The sequence below is a fragment of the Bufo bufo genome, chromosome 2 (assembly GCF_905171765.1).
Source record: "Bufo bufo chromosome 2, aBufBuf1.1, whole genome shotgun sequence".
NCBI classification, from domain to species: domain Eukaryota; kingdom Metazoa; phylum Chordata; class Amphibia; order Anura; family Bufonidae; genus Bufo; species Bufo bufo.
The window spans coordinates 60,887,469-60,913,632 of NC_053390.1; positions in this window are offsets into that span (position 1 = coordinate 60,887,469).

Below are 26,164 nucleotides of genomic sequence, written 5' to 3' on the forward strand. Positions count from 1 at the left end.
CTGCTATGGGACCTATCTCCTCTGTCTGGGTGCCGGGGCCTAAATATCTGACAATGGCCTGTTCCAGTGTTGGGTGACGTGAAGCCTGATTCTCTGCTATGACTTGAAGCCTGATTCTCTGCTATGACATGAAGACAGATTCTGCGCTGACATAAGGCCAGATTCTCTGTTACGGGACCTCTCTCCTCTGCCTGGGTGCCTGGGCCTAAATATGTGACAGTGGCCTGTTCCAGTGGTGGGTGACGTGAAGCCTGATTCTCTGCTATGACATGAAGCCTGATTCTCTGCTATGACTTGAAGCCTGATTCTCTGCTATGACATGAAGCCTGATTCTCTGCTATGGGACCTCTCTCTGTCTGGGTGCCAGGGCCTAAAAATATCTGACAGTGGCCTGTTCCAGTGGTGAGTGACGTGAAGCCTGATTCTCTGCTATGCCATGAAGCCTGATTCTCTGCTATGGAACCTCTCTCCTCTGTCTGGGTGCCGGGGCCTAAATATCTGACAATGGCCTGTTCCAGTGGTGGGTGACGTGAAGCCTGATTCTCTGCTATGACATGAAGCCTGATTCTCTGCTATGACTTGAAGCCTGATTCTCTGCTATGACATGAAGCCTGTTTCTCTGCTATGGGACCTCTCTCCTCTGTCTGGGTGCCGGGGCCTAAATATCTGACAATGGCCTGTTCCAGTTGTGGGTGACGTGAAGCCTGATTCTCTGCTATGACATGAAGCCTGATTCTCTGCCATGAGACCTCTCTCCAATTGATATTGGTTAATTTTAATTTAATTTATTTTATTTTTATTTTAATTTATTTCCCTATCCACATTTGTTTGCAGGGTATTTACCTACATGTTGCTGCCTTTTACAGCCCTCTAGCCCTTTCCTGGGCTATTTTACAGCTTTTTTAGTGCCGAAAAGTTCGGGTCCCCATTGACTTCAATGGGGTTCGGGTTCGGGGCGAAGTTCGGGTCGAGTTCGGATCCCGAACATTTCCGGGAAGTTCGGCCGAACTTCTCGAACCCGAACATCCAGGTGTTCGCTCAACTCTAGTAGCTACCTATAGGTGGCACTAGAAAGACAGTTTATACAGTAATAGCCATCATGTAGTTAGCAAATTATCCCTTCCTGTACTTTAACATACCATTATGTACGTATTGCTGTGATCTAGCTAAAATATAATGGTGCATGATTGACAACTGCACTTCTGTTACAACAGCCAGGACTAGAGAAAAATCAGATGCCCTTTTTGTGTACACAAAATTAAAAAAAAAGAATGTTTTTGGAGGTTCCAGCGCAGTGAATGTACTGTAGAGCAAGCCACTGCTTCAGTCACCACTATGGGGCTGCCGGAAATAAGCGAGCCCACACTTTACTGTTTTTGAAATCCTCTTAGTGGTGAATGGATGGTGGATGTGCATACGTGACTGCCCTTTATTCACTTTGGAGGCCACATTCACAAGATAGAAGCAGGTCCCAGAGGTTTGTCAACAAGCGGCAGATCAGATCAGCACTGCAGAGTACACCAGGGAATGGTGTGAATATAAGATGTTTTCTTTATTTCATTTTTTGCAGTGGTTGTCTGTGATGTTTAATTCTATCAGACAATCCCTTGGTTCAATTTGGAAGATGTCTAGACAAGAATAGCATGTACATATATATGGACTGTTCCTGGTATGATGGTAAGACTATGCATAGTACTCTGAGCTGCACAAGTAGAACGTGTTTTAGGCTAACACATGAGATCAGAGGCACAATGTGTCCATTTGTATGGCGAAAGAGGAGCTTGAGAATTAGAAGATCTGCAACTAGTTATTGTGATGTTTTATTTCTTGGACCAGAGGGTCACTTTAATTAGATATACTACAAAGTTTCTGGCAATAACATGTACTACTTTCTACAAAAAACAAGAATGAGTGGTATACTAAATAGAGTTTTTATGGTAAATTTCTCTACATCGTATGAAAAACAGTGTGAAAAATATTATTTTTATGTTTAGAGTTCTGAGTACTTGGCTGACAAACATTAATACAGTGTCATGGTAGCAGGATCGCTTTCTAATCTCTACCTAATCATTGTATGAAAAGCTGTGCTGAATATACCAAATTTGTGTTGGTTTAATAATATGTCACCAAATATTCTTCATCAGGATCATTGCTGCTCGTCTTTTATGGTCTGTATCTTTATTACTTACATATTTACTTTCTGATAAAATGCATTATAAACCTCATAGAAAGGTCAAGCAATATCCTCCTCCCATTTATACTCCTTGACAAAGGATAGACTGAAATAAAATTATTAGTTAAAGAAAAGTATTAAAAATGACAATAAAAGGACAAGTCCTCTGATTTTGGAATAATGTTTAAGTAAATTGTTCCAGCATGATCCCAGAGGCTATTTTTGGAAAAAGGTCATAACCGAGATTATAACTGAGGACTGAAAATTAGCTAAAGTCAATATGTTCTACTGAGCTATTGCATCAAGACATTTACACTGGAAATATTAGAACATTACATTCATAATCGTACACTGTAAAAGGGGTTGTCCCATCATAGACAATGGTGACAAAAGTTTATGTGTAGCGAGCCCCCCCCCCCCCCCCCCAAGGAGTCAGTGCAGAGGATGGGAGTGGTAGTGGCCCTGATGAAGTGCTGTAGTGTTGTGTTGTCCTACCTCAGACTGTCGCTCCCTGGGGTTCGATGCAGTGAAAGAGGTGATGATGACATGAACCACATAGAGAGTGTAGAACAAAGAAATTTGTTCTTTACTTCGTGCAGTTTGTAAATAAAGCAATTCTCTCCTCCCAGATGATCGGATATGGTGGCTAGCAATGTGGCAGAAGATGACACTCAGAAATTTGCTAGCTGGTGTCTCTCCCTGGATTCCCTTCCTAATGGCTTTACTCTGGCACCTGCATCTCTAGACTGTATGATGCAGGATTCTAGATATGCCCAACCCGAACTTCGGTGATGGTGTCTTAATGTGTTTCCCACCACTGTGCAGAGGAGTCTTGATTGCTTAATCACTCTGCTAACTCAAAAATGCTGTAGTTTACTGTACATATATTCCATGGCCCAGGACCCTGTAGTCTCTATGGGCCAATGATGTCCTCCTAGATGAGACAGTTCTGTCGTCCACTTGGCAAGTAGGTGCTGGAGATGGATCGCATGCTCCTTCACTCCTCCCTCACTTCCTTCTATCAGACCCTAACTTGCTCAACTCTGTCCTTGGCAGGAAGTCAGACCACCCTACTCCTACCAAGAGGGGTGGAACGGAATGGTAAGTTCCATTCCAGTTACCAAACATTTCCAACTCTACCCCATCTATCGGTGTACAAAGTGTATTGCATGAAAGGGGACATAACATGAATATTACAAAGCATTACATTACAAACCAATTGTAATGCAGGTCTTGGGTACTACACATGTACCCCATAAGAACACACCAGCATTAAACATGGAGCACTGATATACAGTAGATTTAGTATTAGGGCCATTAGCTTCAAGTTACGCGTCATGCAAAAAAAAAAATCACACAGTAGGAAGCCTCAACATCCTGTCGTCAGCTCTGCATGATCAATCACTTACTATCATTCAGGTACATTTTCTGAATAAGTCATTGTGTGTGTATTTAACAATTCATTGTCTTCTTTATTATTTATTGTTTTGTGTTTTTTCCCATCTGAAGGATCTATCGCCTGTTATCATGTTTTCATGCACTAAGATCCAGGAGGGAAGTCTATCTGTTATGCTGTTCTATATTCGGGAGAACTATACTCTTTCCCTATAGCCTGCAGTTCCAGAAGATGATTGCAGGCACTGCGGACATATCAGAATAATTGTATTATTCTTCAAATATCAGTTCTAGACCATTTTTTATTACATCACTGCAGTGTGTCATTTCTCTATTATTTACTGGGTTTATTGGCAGTATCAGTGCCATTAAATGGGTTTTCCAGGACTTAAAGAGCACCCACCAGCAGGATCAACTCTATTAAACCAAGCCTGGTACAGTTGATCCTGCTGATTAGATTGATGCCTGTCCTATGAAAATCGTAAAAAAAAATCTATATGCAAATGAGGGCTCCAGTGCACCAAAGGGCGGTGTCTAGCCCCTCGGTAATAGAGTTGATTCTGCAGACAGGTGTTCCTCTAATATTTATGACCTATCCTAAGGATGGGTCATTAAAAGAGATGAGAGAATTTTTAAAAAATTCTATTCGGCCGGTTCGCTGAATTTTTCGAAAAAATTTGGTTTGAACATTGTGCCTTGCAGTAACGTGCATAGGGAGTCTGCTGTGGTAGTGAAATAATAATGTGAGTCAGTATGACACGCAGATGACAGGCGTCACACTTAGAATCACTGCACACTTCACTGATTTGGGCAGTCACGAGGCCAAAACTGAGTATGAACTCAGCCTTACAGGTCGATGCCAAGAAGAAGCGCACTCTGTTTACACCGTTGTCAGCTGATTCCACATAGATGTCTACAGAACCTGTTCTATTACAGGGAGTCTGTCACCAGATTTTGACCTAATAGACCGCTTAGATAGCGCTCTAGCATAGCAGTCTATGATTCTAATGGTACCTTGGATGTTTGCTTGTGAAGTTCCCCCAAGGCAAAAACAGACTTTTATTCATATGTAAATTAGGGCTCGCAAGTGCCCAGGGCGGCGTTCACCTCGTTGGAGCCCAGGCTGTTCTGCCTCTTTTCGTCATATCCCCGCCCCAGCCTCTTCCTCTGCCCGCCCCGCTCTTCTTTTGCGTCCTCCTCCTCTGCAGCGACATCCCGCGCCTGCACTATCCATTGCTTGGCCGGGGCATGCGCACTGCGATGCCCATTGTGTGTGTCTCTGGTCCGCCTCCTCGCCGCTGTTTCTCGCCGTTGGCCGGCGCATGCGTAGTAGCTACTGCGATGCCGTGCCCACAATGGGCATCGCAGTGCGCATGCCCTGGCCAAGTAATGGATAGTGCAGGCGCGGGATCTCACTGCAGAGAAGGAGGACGCAAAGGAAGAGCGGGGCGGGCAGAGGAAGAGGCTGGGGCGGGGATATGACGAAAAGAGGCAGAACAGCCTGGGCTCCAACGAGGTGAACGCCGCCCTGGGCACTTGCAAGCCCTAATTTACATATGAATAAAAGTCAGTTTTTGCTTTGGGGGAACTTCACAAGCAAACATCAAAGGTACCATTAGAATCATAGACTGCTATGCTAGAGCGCTATGAAAGCGGTCTATAAGGTCACAATCTGGTGACAGACTCCCTTTAAATGCTTATACAAGTAGAGCCCCCCCCCCCCCCGGACAGAGTGGAGAGGGTGTCAGTAAGTTTGTGTTAACGTCACTGATTAATTTCCCCTTCCTCTGATCCGTCAGAACAATAACCCACAAAAAACGGATCCTGTTTGTGGAGCATCCGCCTTCCTTCGGTCAGCATTTGTTCAATAATCCATCAGTAGGGCTAATACAAAAAAAAAACAGGAGTGGATCCAAAACAGAGATGACTTACGTTGTCACGAAACAGCGGGTGTGAACCCACTGTGCCACATGCCCCACCTCCTCTAAGAGCGTTGTCTAAGTGTACCCCTCGATTCCTCACAGTACCCCTGTGGGGATAGACTTTCCCGAGGGGAACACTAAGTCGCTACCTCTTGAGGAGTAGTGTTGATTGCGAATATTCTTTGAGAATTTGCGAAGGTGTAGAATATAGTGCTATATATTTGTAATCACGATATTCAAGATTTTTTTTCATCAGTAACCTCCCTTCTTGCTTGTGGGCCAATGAGAAGGCTGCAATATCTTTGTCTGAGCTTAGCAACATCCCTAGCAACCAATAGAAAAGTTGCCTACCCCTTACTATATAAGAAACTCCCCAGCAGCCATTTTCTGCAGTTTTTTTGCAGTTCTGAGAGATACAGAAGTGACATTTCTGTGCTCTGTGCTTTCATCTGGATCCTATTCCTTATCCAATTACATTAGATAGATAGTTAGCTCATATATATATAATACAGATAGTTAGTGGGAGATAGTCAGTGTAGGTTAGATAATTATATAGTGTAGCTGATAGGTTCCAGTGCAGGGTGTTAGGTAGTGTGATAGGAATTACTGTTTCTCTGCTCTCCATACATACATGCTACAGACATAGTGCTGTGATGTCACAACAATACTTAGTGCACCAATCAGTAATATATACTCAGACTTGATAAAATATGCGCATCAGAAGTGTCGATTTGCGCAATCATGGAAATAATGACTGGAGATTGATAATTCTAGAATTCGTGAATTTATTGCAAATATTATGAGAAAAATTTGTGAAATATCGCGAAAACAAATAATGCCTATGCAGCTCATCACTATTGAGGAGGAAAGGCACACGAGGCAGCTGGCCCAGGCGGACCAGGAGATACCTGGGTAGGTACCAGAAGTACAAGCGTAGTCAGGCAGGCGGGGTCATTACCAGGAGCAACAGTGCAGGACCGAAGGATGAGGCAGAGGTGTAGTCAGATGGACAAAAGGTCAGGGCAGGCGGCACAGGAACAGGTCAGGCCATCCAGGTCGGCAACAGGAGAGAAAAGGCAAGCAGGCAGGGATCAGATGAGTAACAGAATCCAGGAACAAGGTATACACTGCGTGCAGAATTATTAGGCAAATGAGTATTTTGACCACATCATCCTCTTTATGCATGTTGTCTTACTCCAAGCTGTATAGGCTCGGAAGCCTACTACCAATTAAGCATATTAGGTGATGTGCATCTCTGTAATGAGAAGGGGTGTGGTCTAATGACATCAACACCCTATATTAGGTGTGCATAATTATTAGGCAACTTCCTTTCCTTTGGCAAAATGGGTCAAAAGAAGGACTTGACAGGCTCAGAAAAGTCAAAAATAGTGAGATATCTTGCAGAGGGATGCAGCACTCTTAAAATTGCAAAGCTTCTGAAGCGTGATCATCGAACAATCAAGCGTTTCATTCAAAATAGTCAACAGGGTCGCAAGAAGCGTGTGGAAAAACCAAGGCGCAAAATAACTGCCCATGAACTGAGAAAAGTCAAGCGTGCAGCTGCCAAGATGCCACTTGCCACCAGTTTGGCTATATTTCAGAGCTGCAACATCACTGGAGTGCCCAAAAGCACAAGGTGTGCAATACTCAGAGACATGGCCAAGGTAAGAAAGGCTGAAAGACGACCACCACTGAACAAGACACACAAGCTGAAACGTCAAGACTGGGCCAAGAAATATCTCAAGACTGATTTTTCTAAGGTTTTATGGACTGATGAAATGAGAGTGAGTCTTGATGGGCCAGATGGATGGGCCCGTGGCTGGATTGGTAAAGGGCAGAGAGCTCCAGTCCGACTCAGACGCCAGCAAGGTGGAGGTGGAGTACTGGTTTGGGCTGGTATCATCAAAGATGAGCTTGTGGGGCCTTTTCGGGTTGAGGATGGAGTCAAGCTCAACTCCCAGTCCTACTGCCAGTTTCTGGAAGACACCTTCTTCAAGCAGTGGTACAGGAAGAAGTCTGCATCCTTCAAGAAAAACATGATTTTCATGCAGGACAATGCTCCATCACACGCGTCCAAGTACTCCACAGCGTGGCTGGCAAGAAAGGGTATAAAAGAAGAAAATCTAATGACATGGCCTCCTTGTTCACCTGATCTGAACCCCATTGAGAACCTGTGGTCCATCATCAAATGTGAGATTTACAAGGAGGGAAAACAGTACACCTCTCTGAACAGTGTCTGGGAGGCTGTGGTTGCTGCTGCACGCAATGTTGATGGTGAACAGATCAAAACACTGACAGAATCCATGAATGGCAGGCTTTTGAGTGTCCTTGCAAAGAAAGGTGGCTATATTGGTCACTGATTTTTTTTTTTTTTTTTTTTTTTAATGTCAGAAATGTATATTTGTGAATGTTGAGATGTTATATTGGTTTCACTGGTAAAAATAAATAATTGAAATGGGTATATATTTGTTTTTTGTTAAGTTTCCTAATAATTATGCACAGTAATAGTCACCTGCACACACAGATATCCCCTAAAATAGCTAAAACTAAAAACAAACTAAAAACTACTTCCAAAAATATTCAGCTTTGATATTAATGAGTTTTTTGGGTTCATTGAGAACATGGTTGTTGTTCAATAATAAAATTAATCCTCAAAAATACAACTTGCCTAATAATTCTGCACTCCCTGTAAGTCAGGAGCACACATGAGTATCAGGAGCTTAGAAAACACAAGGACCTTGACACTGAGTCATCTGGGAAGGGGGCTGAGCCACTTAAGTAGCTGCAGGAAAACCTGGGTTGGTCAGCGAGGTCACATGACCCAACCCATGCAGCCCAGGGAGTGATGCGCGCCGCCCTTAGGGCAGTGTAACATGAAACCAACAGCAAGCATGCTGTGGAACCTGTGGAGCGGAATCCTCAGCACATCAGCACGTACAGTGACAGAGTCTAGGACTGCAGCGGTGGACGGAAGGATCACCGCTGAGCATGGCGCCCAGGACCATGGCAGTAAGCGGGGAAACAGCGGCGTACCACAGCAACTGTTACACACGTGAATTTAATATTTGCATGTCTTCTGTGTTTTGTATACACTCCTGCTTTTGGCTACCAAATCACGAGTCAATTCTGATGGGACCATACAGGCCTTACAGCTGCTACACAGAGAGGATCCGTTGTGCATCTCATTTTTACTTCCTTCCCCTGGCCATGCTTCACCTTCTGCCCACAGATTCGACAAATGGCCATGTTCACCTCCTCTGGCGGCTTAACAAAAAACTGCCACACCGTCAAGTAGGTGATTTTACCCCCAACACTCCACACTGACTGACTGCTACCGCGGCTGCCTACGTGAAACCCTGCACCACTACATTCTGGGCAGGTAGGCTCCTGTGAAGCGGGTGCTCTACCCCGGGCACGTTTGACTCCCAACCTCCCAGTGCTGCAACCCTGCTGACTCCCGGCCATGCTACCGACTTTCTGGCTCTGCCACTGCCTCACGCGCAAGCCTCCACCCTCTTCTCCAGATGATGATGAAGCACCTTCGTCACCTGGCTCCCAATTGCAATCGGCTACATCATTATCGAGTACTGTCTGCACGTCACTGATGTCCTCCTCAGCGGTCTCTGAGCCAGGAGCCTGACGGCTCGCAACACCAGCTCCCACGCCACTCTACTCATCACTACTTGCCCGCCTACCGGAGGAAGCGGCAGATGTCTCCTCCAGATCTTGGCTGGGCAGTAGCTGCTGACTGTCCTCTAGTAGCCCGTCTGTGCTGTATAGTGGAACTGAGCCCACAGCATATAATACTTCTCTGGCTGAGGGAATAGGAAAGGACAGAAGCAGGTTGAGGAAAGGTGAGGGCACAGGGCCTGCTCCCGGGCCATGCCAACTAAGGGTTGTGTTTGACAAACCCACCGACTCTTGGCTGGGAGAGTATGATGTCACTTGGGATTTAGTGGAGTCAACCAATCAAGAACCGCTGGGTTGCTGGTCAAGACACGGCTACTACATGACACTGGGAGCTCAGGCCTCTCGAAGTGACTCCTGCTGCCATGCCCCCTTACTCTGCTGCAACCTAGCGCCAGAAACATTTAGGCCTCTGCCCCTCTCCTGTGCAGGGCCTGTCACTTCTCTGTCTGACATACTGTTAGATCAAATAAATATATAAAAAGGAAATTAATACACCCTAAAAAAGGCCGTAATTTTGTCACTTCGCCACACAACAGCAAATTATACTTTTTTTGCCACTAATACACGCCAAAAAAGGCTTTAGAACACATAACTGCACCGCTGAACGGCAAATTATTATTATTTTTTTGCCACTAATACGCCAAAAAGGGCTGTAATTTTCTCAATTCACCACACAACAGCTAATAAGCCCTTTTTTGGCACTAATACACAGGAACCATGGGAACGCCTGTGGGTTAGAATATACCATCGGATCTGGGTTTTCACGATCTCAGGGAAAACTCAGATCTGATGGTATTTTATAATCCACATGCGTTCCCATGGTGACGGGGACACTTGTCGGAGAGGAGTATGCAAACGACCGTACAGATTGGGAAAAAAAAAAAAGAATATTCTAAATAAAGTTTTATTTTCCATATTAAAACATGATTCCTTCCTGCTTAAGTTGCTTGTGGGCCAATGACTCATTGACCCACAAGAAAGAAGCAGGGAGGAATCATGTTTTCAGATGTAAAAAAATGACGAATAATCGATATAGCACTATATTCTTAATATTCGCGAATTTGCAAAGTTGCAATATTCGAAATTAATATTTGCTATTCGAATATTCGTGCTCAACACGAAGTGTGAGCAACATTTCAACTCATATAATGACTGGCTCCAAATACTACAGTGTATACAGTATATTTAAATATGGAGTGTCCAGTCACCTTATTGTGAAATGTCATCTTCCGTGATAGTCACTGTTTTTCAATAATATCCCATAAAAATTGACAATGTATATATAATATACATAATAAATATACAGTGCTTAATCCCTAAAAGTATCACCAAGTGAGTTAAAAGTAATGATTGTCTAGATATATGCGAGAATCTCACTATCAGGATGCTGTAGATACATTACATGTCCAGCTATGTCTTCCATGACATTGGTCAGTATCCAGAAAGCCCCCATTTCCTCAGATAGCTAAGAATGCCAGTTCAGCTGTCCAGGTTAGCACATATCCCCTATAGCTTTAACCCTTTCCCAACATCTGTCATACATGTAAGGGTGGGTTCACATCAGCGTTCTGTATTCCGTTATGGCTTTCCGTTATAACATGGTTATAACGGAAAATAACAGAATCCATAAGACGGAAGTCAAAACGGAAGCCTTCAACCCCTTAACGACCGAGGACGAGAATGCTCGTCCTCAATCGCCGAAACGTAGCGCTCGAGGACGAGCGTTCTCCCCCTGCAGTGGTTCCTCCCCCCGCGTGCGGTCCCCCCAAACAGCAGCAGGGATCCGGCGGCTACTAACAGCCGGATCCCTGCTGCATCCACAAGCATCGGCGATAACGCCGATGACGGTGAATTAACCCCTCATATGCCGCGGTCAGCGCTGACCGCGACATATGGGAGGTTTGCGCTCCCTCACCTCATGCATCGGGTCCCCGTGCTGCTGTGGCGGGGACTCGATGGTTGCCATGGCAGCCTCAAGCCATTCTGAGGCTTGGGGCCTGTTATGTACGGAAGCCTAAGAGGCCCAGCCTCCAGGCTGGGTCTCCTAGGCAACTGTTAGCGTCTTACAGTGTAAGACACTAACAGTTCAATACAGCACAATACAGATGTATTGTGCTGTATTGAAACAAGGATCAGACCCTGTCCCATAGTACAAGGATCAGACCCTGTCCCATAGTGGGACAACAAATAAAGTGAAAAAAAAAAGTTTATAAAATTAAAGTTTTACCAAAAAATTTAAAGTTTCAAGTAAAAAATAAAAAAAGCGTCCTTTTCCAAAAAGAAAGTAAAAAAAAAATTGTAAAAAAAAATTGGGAAAATACACATAGACATATTAGGTATTGTTGCGTCCATATCGACCAGCTCTATAAACATATCACATGACTTAACCCCTCAGATGAACACCGTAAAAAAAAAAAAAAAAAAAAAAACTGCTAAATAAACAATTTTTTTGTCACCTTACATCACAAAAAGTACAACAGCAAGCGATAAAAAAGGCGTACGCCCACCGAAATAGTACCAATCTAACCGTCACCTCATCCCGCAAAAAATGAGCCCCTCCCTGAGACAATCGCCCAAAAAATAAAAAAAACTATGGCTCAGAATATGGAGACACTAAAACATCATTTTTTTTGTTTTAAAAAAGCTGTTATTGTGTAAAACTTACATTAAAAAAAAGTATACATATTAGGTATCGCCGCGTCCGTATCAACCGGCTCTATTAAAATATCACATGACCTAAACCCTCAGGTGAACACCGTAAAAAATAAGAAATAAAAATTGTGCTAAATAAACCATTTTTGGTCACCTTACATCACAAAAAGTGTAATAGCAAGCGATCAAAAAGTCATATGCACCCCAAAATAGTGCCAATCAAACCGTCATCTCATCCCGGAAAAATCATACCCTACCCAAGATAATCGCCCAAAAACTGAAAAAACTATGGCTCTCAGACTATGGAGACACTAAAACATGATTTTTTTTGTTTCAAAAGTGAAATCATTGTGTAAAACTTACATAAATAAAAAAATGGTATACATATTAGGTATCGCCGCGTCCGTGACAACCTGCTCTATAAAAATACCACATGATCTAACCTGTCAGATGAATGTTGTAAATAACAAAAAAAAAAACTGTGGCAAAAAAGCTATTTCTTGTTACCTTTCCTCACAAAAAGTGTAATATAGAGCAACCAAAAATCATATGTACCCTAAACTAGTACCAACAAAACTTCCACCATATCCCGTAGTTTCTAAAATGGGGTTACTTTTTTGGAGTTTCTACTCTAGGGGTGCATCAGGGGGGCTTCAAATGGGACATGGTGTAAAAAAAAAACAGTCTAGCAAAATCTGCCTTCCAAAAACCGTATATGGCATTCCTTTCCTTCTGCGCCCTGCTGTGTGCCCGTGCAGCAGTTTACGACCATATATTGGGTGTTTCTGTAAACTACAGAATCAGGGCCATAAATATTGAGTTTTGTTTGGCTGTTAACCCTTGCTTTGTTACTGGAAAAAATGGATTAAAATGGAAAATTTGCCCAAAAATTGAAATTCTGAAATTTCATCTCTATTTGCCAATAACTCTAGGGTTAACGACGTTTGTAAAATAAGTTTTGAATACCTTGAGGGGTGTAGTTTCTTAGATGGGGTCACTTTTATGGAGTTTCTACTCTAGGGATGCATCAGGGGGGCTTCAAATGGGACATGGTGTCCAAAAAAACAGTGCACGTACAGCAGTTTACGACCACATATGGGGTGTTTCTGTAAACTACAGAATCAGGGCCATAAATAATGAGTTTTGTTTGGCTGTTAACCCTTGCTTTGTAACTGGAAAAAAAATATTAAAATGGAAAATCTGCCAAAAAAGTGAAATTTTAAAATTGTATCTCTATTTTCCATTAATTCTTGTGGAACACCTAAAGGGTTAACGACGTTTGTAAAATCAGTTTTGAATACCTTGAGGGGTGTAGTTTCTAGAATGGGTGGTTTCTATCATATAAGATTCACAAAATGACTTCAGACCTGAACTGGTCCTTAAAAAGTTGGTTTTTGAAAATTTCTGAGAAATTTCAAGATTTACTTCTAAACTTCTAAGCCTTGTAACGTCCCCCAAAAATAAAATGTCATTCCCAAAATGATCCTAACATGAAGAAGACATATGGGAAATGTAAAGTAATAACTATTTTTATAGGTATTAATATGTATTATAGAAGTTGAGAAATTGAAACTTGGAAATTTGCTAATTTTTCCAAATTGTTGGCAAATTTGGTATTTTTTTTATAAATAAAAAATATTTTTTTTTTACTCCATTTTACCAGTGTCATGAAGTACAATATGTGATGAAAAAACAATCTCAGAATGGCCTGGATTTGTCAAAGCGTTTTAAAGTTATCACCACATAAAGTGACACTGGTCAGATTTGCAAAAAATGGCCTGGTCCTGAAGGTGAAAATGAGCCCGTTCCTTAAGGGGTTAAAGGATAACTGTCGTATTTTTTTTTTTGGGAGTATTGGATTGTGGTAATTAATATCACCTTGGTGGCCCTATTTCAACTTTTCATTATGTATTTAATTACCCCTTAATATCACATTTTTGTTCCCTGTACTGCCTATTTTTACCTGTGCTTAAAATAGGGTTGCTAGGCATGGTCTGTTTATCTGTTGATAGACAGAGCACGCAGCGTGCAGGCTCATATTACTGACAGCCAGGGACTGTAAGTAAATGATTAAAGCCAGGTCCTCCCCAGCAGCTGATAACAGTGCCTGGGCTGTGTGCTCTTCTCCCTGTCCATGCGCTTGGCAGACGCTCCCTCACTCAGCAGAGCTGGAGAATGCAGAGTTGGAGCAGCGCAGACCAGGGAAGGGAGATCTGCCATCTGCTTAGTGCATAAATGAAAGCAACATGTGGTAAGAGGACCCCTTTGTGCTGCAGGAGATTAACCCTTTAGGGGGGAGAGCTCTGGTTACTGACACTTTTGGGGGTTATTGTTTCTGGCTAGTGCATGTAAGGAGCTCAATGCATTGTGGGTAGTGAGGGCAGGCGGGATTAGCCTCAGGGTGAGGGCAGTGGCGGCCATCTTAACTGAATTGTGAAATTGCAGTTTTATGCAGACTGGTTGCTAAGGGCTGAATCTTATTAAATATGGGGTAAGTCAGTCTAATAGTAACTGATTCTGGAAAATCATGTTATTAGTAACTACATATATGAAAATTTAAATTAGGGTCTAAATGTGACAGTTATCCTTTAAGAGGCATTCGATTTTGATCTGTCATTGTATGTGATGGGAATACCCCTTTAAGAACATTATTAATTGAACTACTACTGCACATAGCCTTTCTGCTGCCTGAGGCGAAATCTGAAATGCCCGGCTCAGGCAGAACGATAATGATGATGCCGGCCTCTGATGTCGGCTACAGGAACTAGGACTAAAGCCTATTAGCGCAAACGATGGGCCATGGAGACATCACTGCTAGGGTGGCCAGACATCTGGTTTTAGGCCTGACAGTCCGGTTTCCTGGTTCCTTGTCCTCACACATCAGCACTGCGCTTGTAATGCCCCAGAGGTGCATTACCACCTTTGCACTTTGCATTTCTCCTATGGTTAACCTCATGTCATCCTGTGTATTTATTTCCAGGCCTCATATAATGTGCGTATTTATTTCCATGTAACTGTTATGTTTAAGTGTAATATGCCTGGTTCACCAGCAGGTGGCAGCAAACACAGCAGAGATATCTTGCATAGAATGGAGCTTTTCCTTCCATTCTAACACCTCCGTCTGTGGTGTGGTGGGCGCATACTACTTGCTGCAGAGAGGCTGGAGTTCTAGTTAGAGTTAGTTTAGCTTGACCCCTGCTGGGGGAAGGTGTAGTTTACCCCCTGCCAAGGGAGGTTGTGCAGCAGGTGAAGGTCCCTGCTGTACGTGCCTTGCCAAGCCAGCTAGAGCACCTTCAGCTCTGCTGGATGTGGAGACCACAGCTTGGAGCTTCAGAAGCCATGAGAGAGTCTTCCATGGACAAAGCTAGAGACAGATCAGACTACAGAGAGAAGTTGCAGCACCTAGAGAAAGCTAAGTTATACAGATATCCTGTCAGCACAGCAGGGCCAAAGAGCAACAGACATAGCAGAGAGGAGTTTGCCTGCCACAGTTAATGCTAACGCCTGCTGGAACCAAGATAAAGTCTGTGAACTGTTTAGAGAAACGTTTATGCAAAGTAAAGCTGTTATCTACTTCATCACAAGGTCTGGACTCAATTTATTTCTTCATCCCCTTCATCAACAAACCCCCTTTTTCATTGCTGTGGAGACAACCCCTAGGGTCCAGCGTATCCAGGTAGGAGCACCGTGACACGTGCACAGCACCTTAAGGTACATTATAGGCTGCCCTACACCTACACTCTGACTGGCATTCTTATACGAAACACGTCAACTGCCATAAGGTGAATGGATTTGCCCCGGTGTGCTATGCTGTTACCTTAAATAAAGACAAAGAAACAACGCAACTTTATTTTGAGTGCTGGAACCATTTTTTATATTTATTCCTACACCTGGGTACCATCTACTACATCACTAAAAGAGGCCCTGTGCCCTTGTTGCTTCACTGCAACTGGCATCACGAAAACAATTACTTTTTCCTCTTAAAGAGCCCTGGGGGCTGTCTGGCCGTTAGCTGCAGCAACTGACTGAGGCTTCTCTTACCCCCGCCCCCCAGTCAGTCGCTAGAGCCGCAGACATGGCTCCCTGTGGCTGACTGAGGGTGAGAAGCACCCCAGCTACCCCCAGCTCACCTTCCCCTCAGAAACTTCTTATCTCCTCCCCCCATTTTTTCCCTAGCCGGTGATAGGGGCGTGGCTTCACAGAGGTGGGGGAATGGCTTCACGGAGGCGGGCGTGGTTTATAGGTTTGGGGGCGTGGCCGGTGAGGCTTTCTTGGGTGAAGCCAGTGGCCAACCTTATCACTGCCATCCCAGCATTCAACTGTATTACTGTCCTGAGTACAGCAATGCAGTTGAATATGTAGACATGAGCGTTTCCACAATGAAAGTGCTCATTGCTTATGGCCTTTCAGCTGCCCACCTCTTGCCCCTACCTGGTGCTGCCTGAGGCGATTGCCAAACCTGGCCTCATTGGTGGTCACCCCTGACTGAATGGTATATCAATTCCATCACCCTAGTTCCTTCTATAGCAGTGATGGCTAACCCTGGCACTCCAGCTGTGGTAAAACTACAACTCCCAAAATGCCCCCCTTGCTTGGCTGCTCTCAGAACTCTATAGAAATAAATGGAGCATGCTGGGAGTTGTAGTTTCGCCACAGCTGGAGTGCTAAGGTTAGCCATCACTGTTCTATAGCAATGCCTAATCCACCATCAACTGGCAGACAACTGAGGGGTGAAAAAAATGAAAGAGCAAATTTCCAGTAGGGCAATATAATAGTGTACAGACTTTACACAAGTGGCAGCTTCCATACTCCAGGTCGCGGCATCAATGTCACCTCTCCTGACATACTGTATCTGTTTTAATATCTATAGTAGTTATTAATTAACCCTGTGTAATGACAATTCTGGAGCATATATTGTCTTTAACTGTGTTTTGTCCCATTCCTCTATTATTCATAGTATAAATTTATACATTAATTGCCACCATTTCCCTTGTCGAAGCGGTGTGTCCTTGCATAGTCTTGCACTGGCAGCACACAGCTGTACCTTCATTCATAACCTTCATTCATAAACTTTTAGTAGAAATAATAGAGGAATGGCACAATATAAGAATAGATTCTTCAGAATGGTCAAGTCATGTGAGATACAATTATTTACTAAAACAAACATGTCAGGAGATGTGGCACAAGGGGTGCGCCACCAATGAGGCCAGGTGAGGCGATCAGCTCAGGCTGCACAAGGTATGGGCAAGAAGGGGGGGGCATCTGAAGGACCATGAGCTAAAGGGAAGGTATTATGTTAAGAAATTGGCATTTGGGAGGGGGGGGGGCGCTGTTTCAGTTTTTGTCTCAGGCAGCAGGAAAGCTAGGTGCACCCCTGGCACGCCTTTTTTCAATCTCTGCCTGGCGTTCTCCAGCCATATACTGCGCATAAAACGAGACTTTGATATCAGGAGTGATAAGTCTTCACTGCCTGGCCCTGTCAGTCATAGTGGCGGGGTTGCAGTCTGGAATAAAAAGGAGTCTAGGATGTAACGAGGTGCAATGGCAATGCCCTCATTGCACCCAAGGGATAATTCGAATTAAATAAAATGGCATATTTCTCCACAATGGGGAGACATATCAAAATATGACCAATAGTGTCTGAATGTGATGACAACCATGCATCTCACATGGCAGATTCCTTTATGCCTGAGAAGTAGGTGAAAGTGCAACTGCACAAGTTGGATGAGGAGGGCGACAGGTGCAGTAGTGCAGAACATGGTTACTGCATAAGGGTAATTGTTGTAATATTGTATTGTTATGTAGAATGTTCTGATTTACTGTATTTGCATACCTAATAGCATTATATGGGCAGCTAAGGGTTAAGTCCTTGTGTAACATCCCAGAGTATGTCACTAAACTCTTTCTCCCCGCTGCATCATGTCAGGTGTATATTTATTGTCATCTTGTGTGATCTAGCAATGCATTTTCCATTATATGTATTTTCCAGGCCTGTATAATGTATTTGCTGTAATTTCCATGTACACCAGCAGGTGGCAGCAATATGTTCAGCAGACCTTAGCCAGTTTAGTATATCTAGACTGGAATAGTTCATTCCAGTCTAGCCCCCCCTCTTTGAGGAGGAGTGGAATGTTCCCACATCCTACCTCATGGGGAGGAGAGGAAGTTAAGTTAGTGTTCCAGCTACCCCTGCTAGGGGAAGGCTGTGTTGGTAGGAGCTCCCAGAAACAGGGATCCCAACCTAGGATCCAGCCTCGGCTGAGGCCAAGGATCACTCTTCCCAGCCTGAGACTTCTACCTCAGCTGGTGACAAAGCAAGCAGCACCTCCAGATCTACAGTCCTCCAGGACAAAATATACCCTGCAAGCAGAACTCTGAGTTACTTATCCAGAGTCCGGGAGAAGCCAAATACCTCCTCAGCTAGTCAGGCCCACACCAAGCAGAAGACACAGCAGAAGATAGATACCTGCCAGATTCTCTAGGCATATGAATAGAAGCAGAATACATATTGATTCCTGCCACATATTGCCAATACCTGCTGGGACCCAAGACCTATGCTGTAACTCGTATGGATTCAAGCTGCCATTCAGTAAAGACAAGTTGGATTATATCTCAAGTCTGGATCTCATTTACTTCGACTACAACCCTCAATTACTCCTACTAACAACACTCATTTTATTGCAAGTGAGCCAGGTTCCAGGAGTCCAGCCGTACCAAGGTAGGAGACACCGTTGACACAATACCTACTACACAGAGACATTATCCCCCTCTGGCATTCCTCACCTGGTACGTGAGTTATTACATCTTAAAGGGCCCTGTTACAGTACCTGCGCAAGCTGCAATTGGCGTCACAAACTACTTATAGACTTATATGCCCCTATCCTGACCCACTGCATCATTGGCCACCGTACCAGTGTCCTGCTCATTGCACTTGGTTTATCCCCTTAGGGTGCCAGAAGATGGACATGGGTCCTCCACCTGTTTTGGAGTGTAGAGTCTGTGCTTAGCTGAGCACGAGAGGAAAAGAGAGGACCCGCAGAGCTAGGCCTTAGCTCAGAGGACCTTTGTCTCTGAGAAAATCTACAGCCAAGAAGCATCTGCTACACCAAAGTGCTTCAGAAAAAGAGAAATCAGGAGTTCCAGAATGGATATGCCCATGCACTGAAGTCATTCAGCAAGGTATTGTGCACGTTTATGGCAGAGAGATTTGCTGCTGTGAGAGGGAACACTGCTGGCGCACCATTTCACACTTGAGACAATCAGGCCAACCATATCTTAAATCTGCAACCCTCAGTCCAGGAAATTGTAGACATTTTTACCAAGAACCTCACTATAAGGCCTCATGCACACAACCGTTTTTTTTTGCGGTCCGCAAAAACGGGTTCCGTAGTTCAGTGATCCGTGTCCGTTTTTTCTTTCGTGGGTCTTCCTTGATTTTTGGAGGATCCACGGACATGAAGGAAAGTAAAAAAAAAAGTCGTTTTGGTGTCCGCCTGGCCGTGCGGAGCCAAACGGATGCGTCCTGACTTACAATGCAAGTCAATGGGGACGGATCCGTTTGACATTAACACAATATGGTGCAATTGCAAACGGATCAGTCCCCCATTGACTTTCAATGTAAAGTCAGGAGTCCCTATTATACCATCGGATCGGAGTTGTCTCCAATCCGATGGTATATTTTAACTTGAAGCGTCCCTATCACCATGGGAACGCCTCTATGTTAAAATATACCATCGGATTTGAGTTATATTGTGAAAACTCAGATCTGACAGTATATTCTAACACAGAGGCGTTCCCATAGTGATGGGGACGCTTCAAGTTAGAATATACTAAGAACTGTGTACATGACTGCCCCCTGCTGCCTGGCAGCACCTGATCTCTTACAGGGGGCTGTGATCCGCACAATTAACCCCTCAGGTGCCGCCCCTCCCTCCCCTGTATTTAATTCATTGGTGGCCAGTGCGGCCTCCCCTCTCCCCCCCTCCTAATTAATATCCCCCCCCCATCATTGGTGGCAGCTGTTCTGCACTGATGAGTTATTGAGGGGCTACACCCCACCTTATGCCCCCGCACACAGCTGCTGTGGGGTGGACATGCAACGAGGGGGTTTGGAGCAGCCGAATTCTCAGAACTGAATAGGACAATGAGAAACAGCCAGGGTTCAGGCGGTTCACAATTTTCTGCTTGAAAGGCTGTATAAAAGCCACGCTGAATATTTAATAGGGACCTACACCCAGGATCTGCCGCCTGCGAGCCCGTCACCCAGTGTGACCTGCTGGCTGACATCAGGCTTCACAAATGAATAGGAGGCGGCAGAGGACACAGGGTTCAGGCACGGCCATTACTGCTTTGTGTCCACGACCAGTCTGTGACTACCCCTGACACACAGGGTCACTGTTCTTCAAGGAACTGTCCATTCTCACATGACTGAAGGTAAACCAGGGTCAATTCTTCAAGGAACGGTCCATTCTTCCATGACTGAAGGTGAACCACTGCGTAATAAGAGTTCCGATCGGAGTCCAAGTTTAATCGCTGGGACTCCGATCGGTAACCATGGCAACCAGGACGCTACTGCAATCCTGGCTGCCATGGTTACTTAGCAATTTTAGTAGCATTATACTTACCTGCGATGTCTGTGACCGGCTGGGCGCTCCTTCTACTGGTAAGTGAAAGGTCTGTGCGGCGCATTGCTTATAGCACAGACCTGTCACTTACCAGTAGGAGGAGCGCCCGGCCGGTCACAGACATCGCAGGAAAGTATAATGCTTCTAAAATTGCTAAGTAACCATGGCAGCCAGGACTGCAGTAGCGTCCTGGTTGCCATGGTTACCGATCAGAGTCCCAGCGATTAAACTGGGACTCCGATCGGAACTCTCCGCTGCCACCAATGATGGGGGGGAGAGGGGAGGCCGCACTGGCCACCAATGAATTAAATACAGGGGAGGGAGGGGGGGCCGCACTGGCCACCAATAAGTTAAATACAGGGGAGGGAGGGAGGGGGGCCGCACTGGCCACCAATGAGTTAAATACAGGGGAGGGAGGGAGGGGGGCCGCACTGGCCACCAATGAATTTAAAACTGGGGAGGGAGGGGGGTCTGACCCCTCCTGCCTGGCAGTACCTGATCTCTTACAGGTGGCTATGATACGCACAATTAACCCCTCAGGTGCGGCACCTGAGGGGTTAATTGTGCGGATCACAGCCCCCTGTAAGAGATCGGGTGCTGCGAGGCAGCAGGGGGCAGTCATGTACACAGTTCTCAGTATATTCTAACTTGAAGCATCCCCATCACTATGGGAACGCCTCTGTGTTAGAATATACTGTCAGATCTGAGTTTTCACGAAGCTTTTATGCAGACGGATCAGCGGATCCGTCTGTGTGAAAGTAGCCTACTGACACGGATGACGGACGCGGGTGACAATCTTGTGTGCATTCGTGTTTTTTTTTACTGACCCATTGACTTGAATGGGTCAATGAACCGTTGTCCGTCAAAAAAATAGGACAGGTCGTATTTTTTGGACGGACAGGAAACACGGATCACGGACTCGGGTGAAAAACGGTGCATTTTCCGAGTTTTCAATGGACCCATTGAAAGTCAATGGGTCCGCAGAAAATCACGGAAAACGGAACAACGGACACGGATGCACACAACGGTCGTGTGCATGAGGCCTAACCCTCATCATTGCTGTTGTCCATACGTTACTACTGGGTAAGGATTTGCACTGTGATCTACTTGCCTGGTTACTCACTCCACCCTTCGCCAGCTATTGAACCTGCCCTCCTGCCTTGCACCCAGAGCAACACTTAACACCAAGGGCACCCCAACTACAGTACCAACCGGCAGGAGTCCCAACATCAGGATGTGCCCTAAGGAAAGAAAGAGTATGCCCTCCAGTCACTGCATGGCCTCAGGGAGAGCCACAGGGCAGATTGCCACTGTGATCTGTCAGTATGACAACCACCTTCTGGGCCACATCTACCACTCCCCTCCTACGCTTCCCACTCCTGAGCTTGCTACACAGGAAGTAAAGTCCCTACAAAGAAGCCCTCAGGGGAGGCTTTAGGGTAGCCAACAATATACAAATAACAATGGCAAGTCTCTCAAGTAGCAAGTGCTCAATTTTTCTTTCTTGTAGCAGTCTAAGGCTGGGTGGGCCCTCCAGCTACTGGTTTCCCAGCTGACTCCTTCTTCCCCAGTTCAGGGACCGCAGTGGTTGTGTAACAATTGCATCTAGTCCAATGTTGTCAATTTGGCGATGGGATGCTAATCGTCCTGGGAGGTCAGGGCAGGCAAGGGCTCCTGCTGAAGGATGGCTGATATACCCACAGCTCTGATGACAGAAGGAACCATAGTGGTGGGGATAGCCACGGCCAATGCAGGAGACCGCACCGAGCAGGGTGTAACAGCAGGGACAGCACAAAGGACCCCCAGTTCGGCAATGGCAGATGCAGCTGCAATTGCAGTAGCCACTGCAGCACCCATAGTAGGGAGGTGAACTGTCTCTTCAGCCTCTTCATGAGTCTGGGTGGCCTGGGACTTCCAGGGAAGGATAAAGGAGGATCGGAGCCCAGCAGTGACATAGATGACTGTACTGATGACCAGCAAAATTCCCTGTCCCCACAGTGGTGGTTGGGATGTAGGACTGTGCCGGTTAGTTGGTCAGTTATTTCCATCAGTAAGGGCTCAAGCACTAGACCGTTAGCTGTTTTGCAGTCCGCAATTTGAGAATCAGCAAAACACAGACACCGGCCATGTGCATTCCGCATTTTGAGGGACGGAACGTCCGGCCCCTAATTCAACAGTCCTATCCTTGTCCGCATGGTGGACAAGAATAGGACATGTACTATATATTTGCAGAGCCGCGGAACGGATATATGGATGTGGACAGCATCTTTTGTGGCCCTGTTGAAATGAATGTGCAGTGTACTCAAGTTGTGCAGTAGGTGTTTCTGGGTGTAGTAGTGCAATATACACTAACCTGGTACAGCTGACTCTCTGCAAGGGCAGGTATAGGTAGGGAATAGTTCGTGACGCCAGTGCCAAGTAAACGGTGGCACGCCGTTTGCGGATGCAGGAATAAATTGAGGAAACGTAGTCTTAAACAGAACTTCAACTTTAGTAGTTTGCAGGCAGAGACAATATTGGAAACGCAGTTCCTCAGCATACAGTCGATTTGGCAATTCGGTCGATGCAGGCAATACAGTACAGCAGGGTTATTACAGAGTGTTGAACACAGGATTTGCAGCAAAGGAGCTTGCACTCTAACTCTGTCTGATCCTGGAATGTAGCATTCCTCCACCAAGGCCCATTAACCTAAGTCTGGCTTTATATCCTTGGCTATAGCTTAGATAAGTACCTCCTCTGTCTTTCTTAGTACCTCTGGCTCCTCTGATCTTTGCCTCAGTCTCTCCTAGCTTCTGAATGGTTCCTCAGGCCCTTAGGCTAAGATGTTCCTGCTTCTGCATATGGGTATTCAGGAGGGAATCTTCTCCTGAACAGCAGGCTTCAGGCCTGGACTTGTCTCAGACATTGTCTAATCTCCAACTGTAGCTTACTGAAACTAGACTCCGTCTCCCCTGCACTTCCTGGTCTGGCCTTATATAAACTAGGGCTCCCTAGCTCCCTCTATGGACTAGAAGTAGGAATGACACCCCTAGCAGGCCTGTAAGTGCAAGTTTCAGTGACAGGAAAATACACACATTACATTACATTTTATAAAACTGACATAAAGCAACTTCCCATAATTAGGAGGGACGACAGCACACCAAGTGACCTTTGGTAGTAACGGGTATTACAACTCCCGTATACTACATACCCCACTGCTTTAAGCTGAGTACGCCCTCGTACTCCATCATGGGTCGCCCAACTGGAATCTCTACCTGAAATAGAAAAGAGACATGCAGGCATACATACATGTAATTCATCTGCATTTACATTTACATCAGGTCCAATTGGCAAAGGTGAAGGGTAGTGACAAGGGGCGTCGTTCTCTTCTCTCAGGATAGTGAATGGAACGGGGGCGCTGACCTGGCACAGCGTAACATTATAACCAGGATAGTCCATGACAATGAATAAGTCCATGATAAAACAGTAGAAAACGGTATAAAAGTTCTTGGAGGCTCAAATAACAAACATGAGTCCGTACCCAGGTTATTTCTTATTAAATCACAGAGGCTCTCATGCGGTGGAGTCCATCTCTGGGCACAATACTTTTAAAAGAGTAAGAATCTCAGAGGCTCAGGTACTTTTGAGTCTGTCTCCGGGCACGGTTCCTTGGTAACTGGTTGCACAATAAAATGGACAGCAAAGACAAGTGCTGTAATACCCCTGATCAACCTGAAAAGGGGGTGAAGGGTAAAAGGTGCAACAAAGGAACAGGCACAAATTGGTGTGGGGTAACAAAAGCAGGCAGGAGGTCCTGGAAACAAACGTGGCCTTGCTGACTTTGTGATTTCAGTGGTCAACACCTACCACTGAGCCGTGGACAAACTGGCAGCTGCAACAAAGGACCAGCAACATAGGACTCCTGTCCTGGAAGGGTTAACATCACCTTCTGAAGAAATAAATCGAGGGCCTAGCAGGCTGACTACAGTGGCACATCATATCCACTTTGCTCTGCTGGCAAGTATCGTCTGTAGTATTCCTCTACAGGAGGATGGGCCCACATGACTGTATCAGGGGGTAGCTGCAGGGTAAAGGGGCCCCTAATAGGTATCGGCCCCATAGGCCTAGGGGTGAACCCTCTGGTGGGCCGTGCCGGCCCTGGCATAATCACTGCAGGGTGTGACATACTTGGTACCGCCGCAGCAAGCGGTCCGGTGCTCTGGGTGCAGCAATTCACGGCAATCGCGGGTCCGGTCTGGGGCACTGACGGAGCGGTGACAACAGAAGACGGTCGGCGGGTGGTGACAGGCACCCTTACCTCATCCTTCCTCGGCGGTGTCTGGATCCTGGCGGTGTAGGTCTTACGCAGCTCCCGCAACTTCTCCTCCAGCCGGACGATCTGCTCCCCGATGCTCTCTGTGTCGGAGTCGCTGTCCTCTACTGGCGCTGCCGGCGCAGGCATAGTCACCGATGACGCGGACTCGGCCTCGGCAGGTTCTGGACTTGCATCTGGTCTCCGTCCCATCCGGATGTTCTGGAAGGTAGCACTCAGTCCTTTCAATTGCTCCAGCTCAGATATAGTCTTCTCCCGACGAGGCAGCTCGGGGGAAGGATAGGGGCTCACCCATTTCTCCAACACGGTTGGCTGCCAGAAGACGTTCGGCCCGATGAAGGAGCTCCGCTCCTGAAAGGCGTGATGGGCCGGCTCTGGAGAGCGTTCCGGTTCTCGCTCGCAGCCAGAGTGGTCTTCTTCTTCTGCCTCCCAATCCTCAGGTCCTCGCTTCGGACGGGTCACAGCAGTCGCATAGGGGCCTCGCAGGCCCTCGGCAGGGGTGTACTCCACTTCCTCTCCCTCGCGGAGACTGTGCTGGTACGAAGGGAGGTAGTCTCTTTTGACAGACCTTCGATTGACATAGAGGTCTCTGCCAGTAAGATAGTCCTGAATAAACCCGTAGCCACGGGATTTGTCAAACGACAGCACCACTCCCTTTCTCCTTTCCAGGCGGGGTTGGGTGTGTGTATGCTTCTCGTGGATGGTCTTGGTCAATTCCTCATACACGATCTTAGTCTTTATGTTCCGCTTGATAGCGGCCTCTCGGATCTCCGCCATCAGGGAAGACCATTTGAACGATGGTTGAAAAAAGTCCCTCCATGAGCCATAGTAGGGCTCGGGTTCTTTCTCCCTGGTGCGGCAGGCGGGTTGCTCCGGTCCCGGAGCGTAGGCCGGTGGAGCCTCTTCTGGCTCTACACCGGTGTCGGTCATTTTTTTAATTACAGGTGTGGACGCTGCAGCAACGCTCTGTTCACAATCCAACATGCTCGATCCTTCTGAGGAGAGCGATAGGGTCGCGTCAATTAGAGTAGCCAGCTCCTCCCATTGCATTGGGGAGCCGCCCCCCAGGTATTCCAGTATATGGAGGGCGGTGTCCATGCTGGCAGACATGCAAATGTCCAGATAAGCCGTGGCGCCTGCCCTTGACCTTCTTCCCGCTTTTTCCTCAGAAAGGCGCCAATTTTTCCCGCCTTTTCGGGATGAAGGTGACGCAGCAGTAAATTCAGCAAGCCCAGCGGCCATCTTTAGGTACAAACGCTGTCTATTCACTGACGGCAAGCAGGAATGTTTAAAGTCCACAAAACCACACTCCAATGCAGCGATTTTCTTCCTCTGTGCAGCGCAATACTGTACAGCGCTTTTTAGAAGTTTTTGACACACTTTGGGTATGATTTTT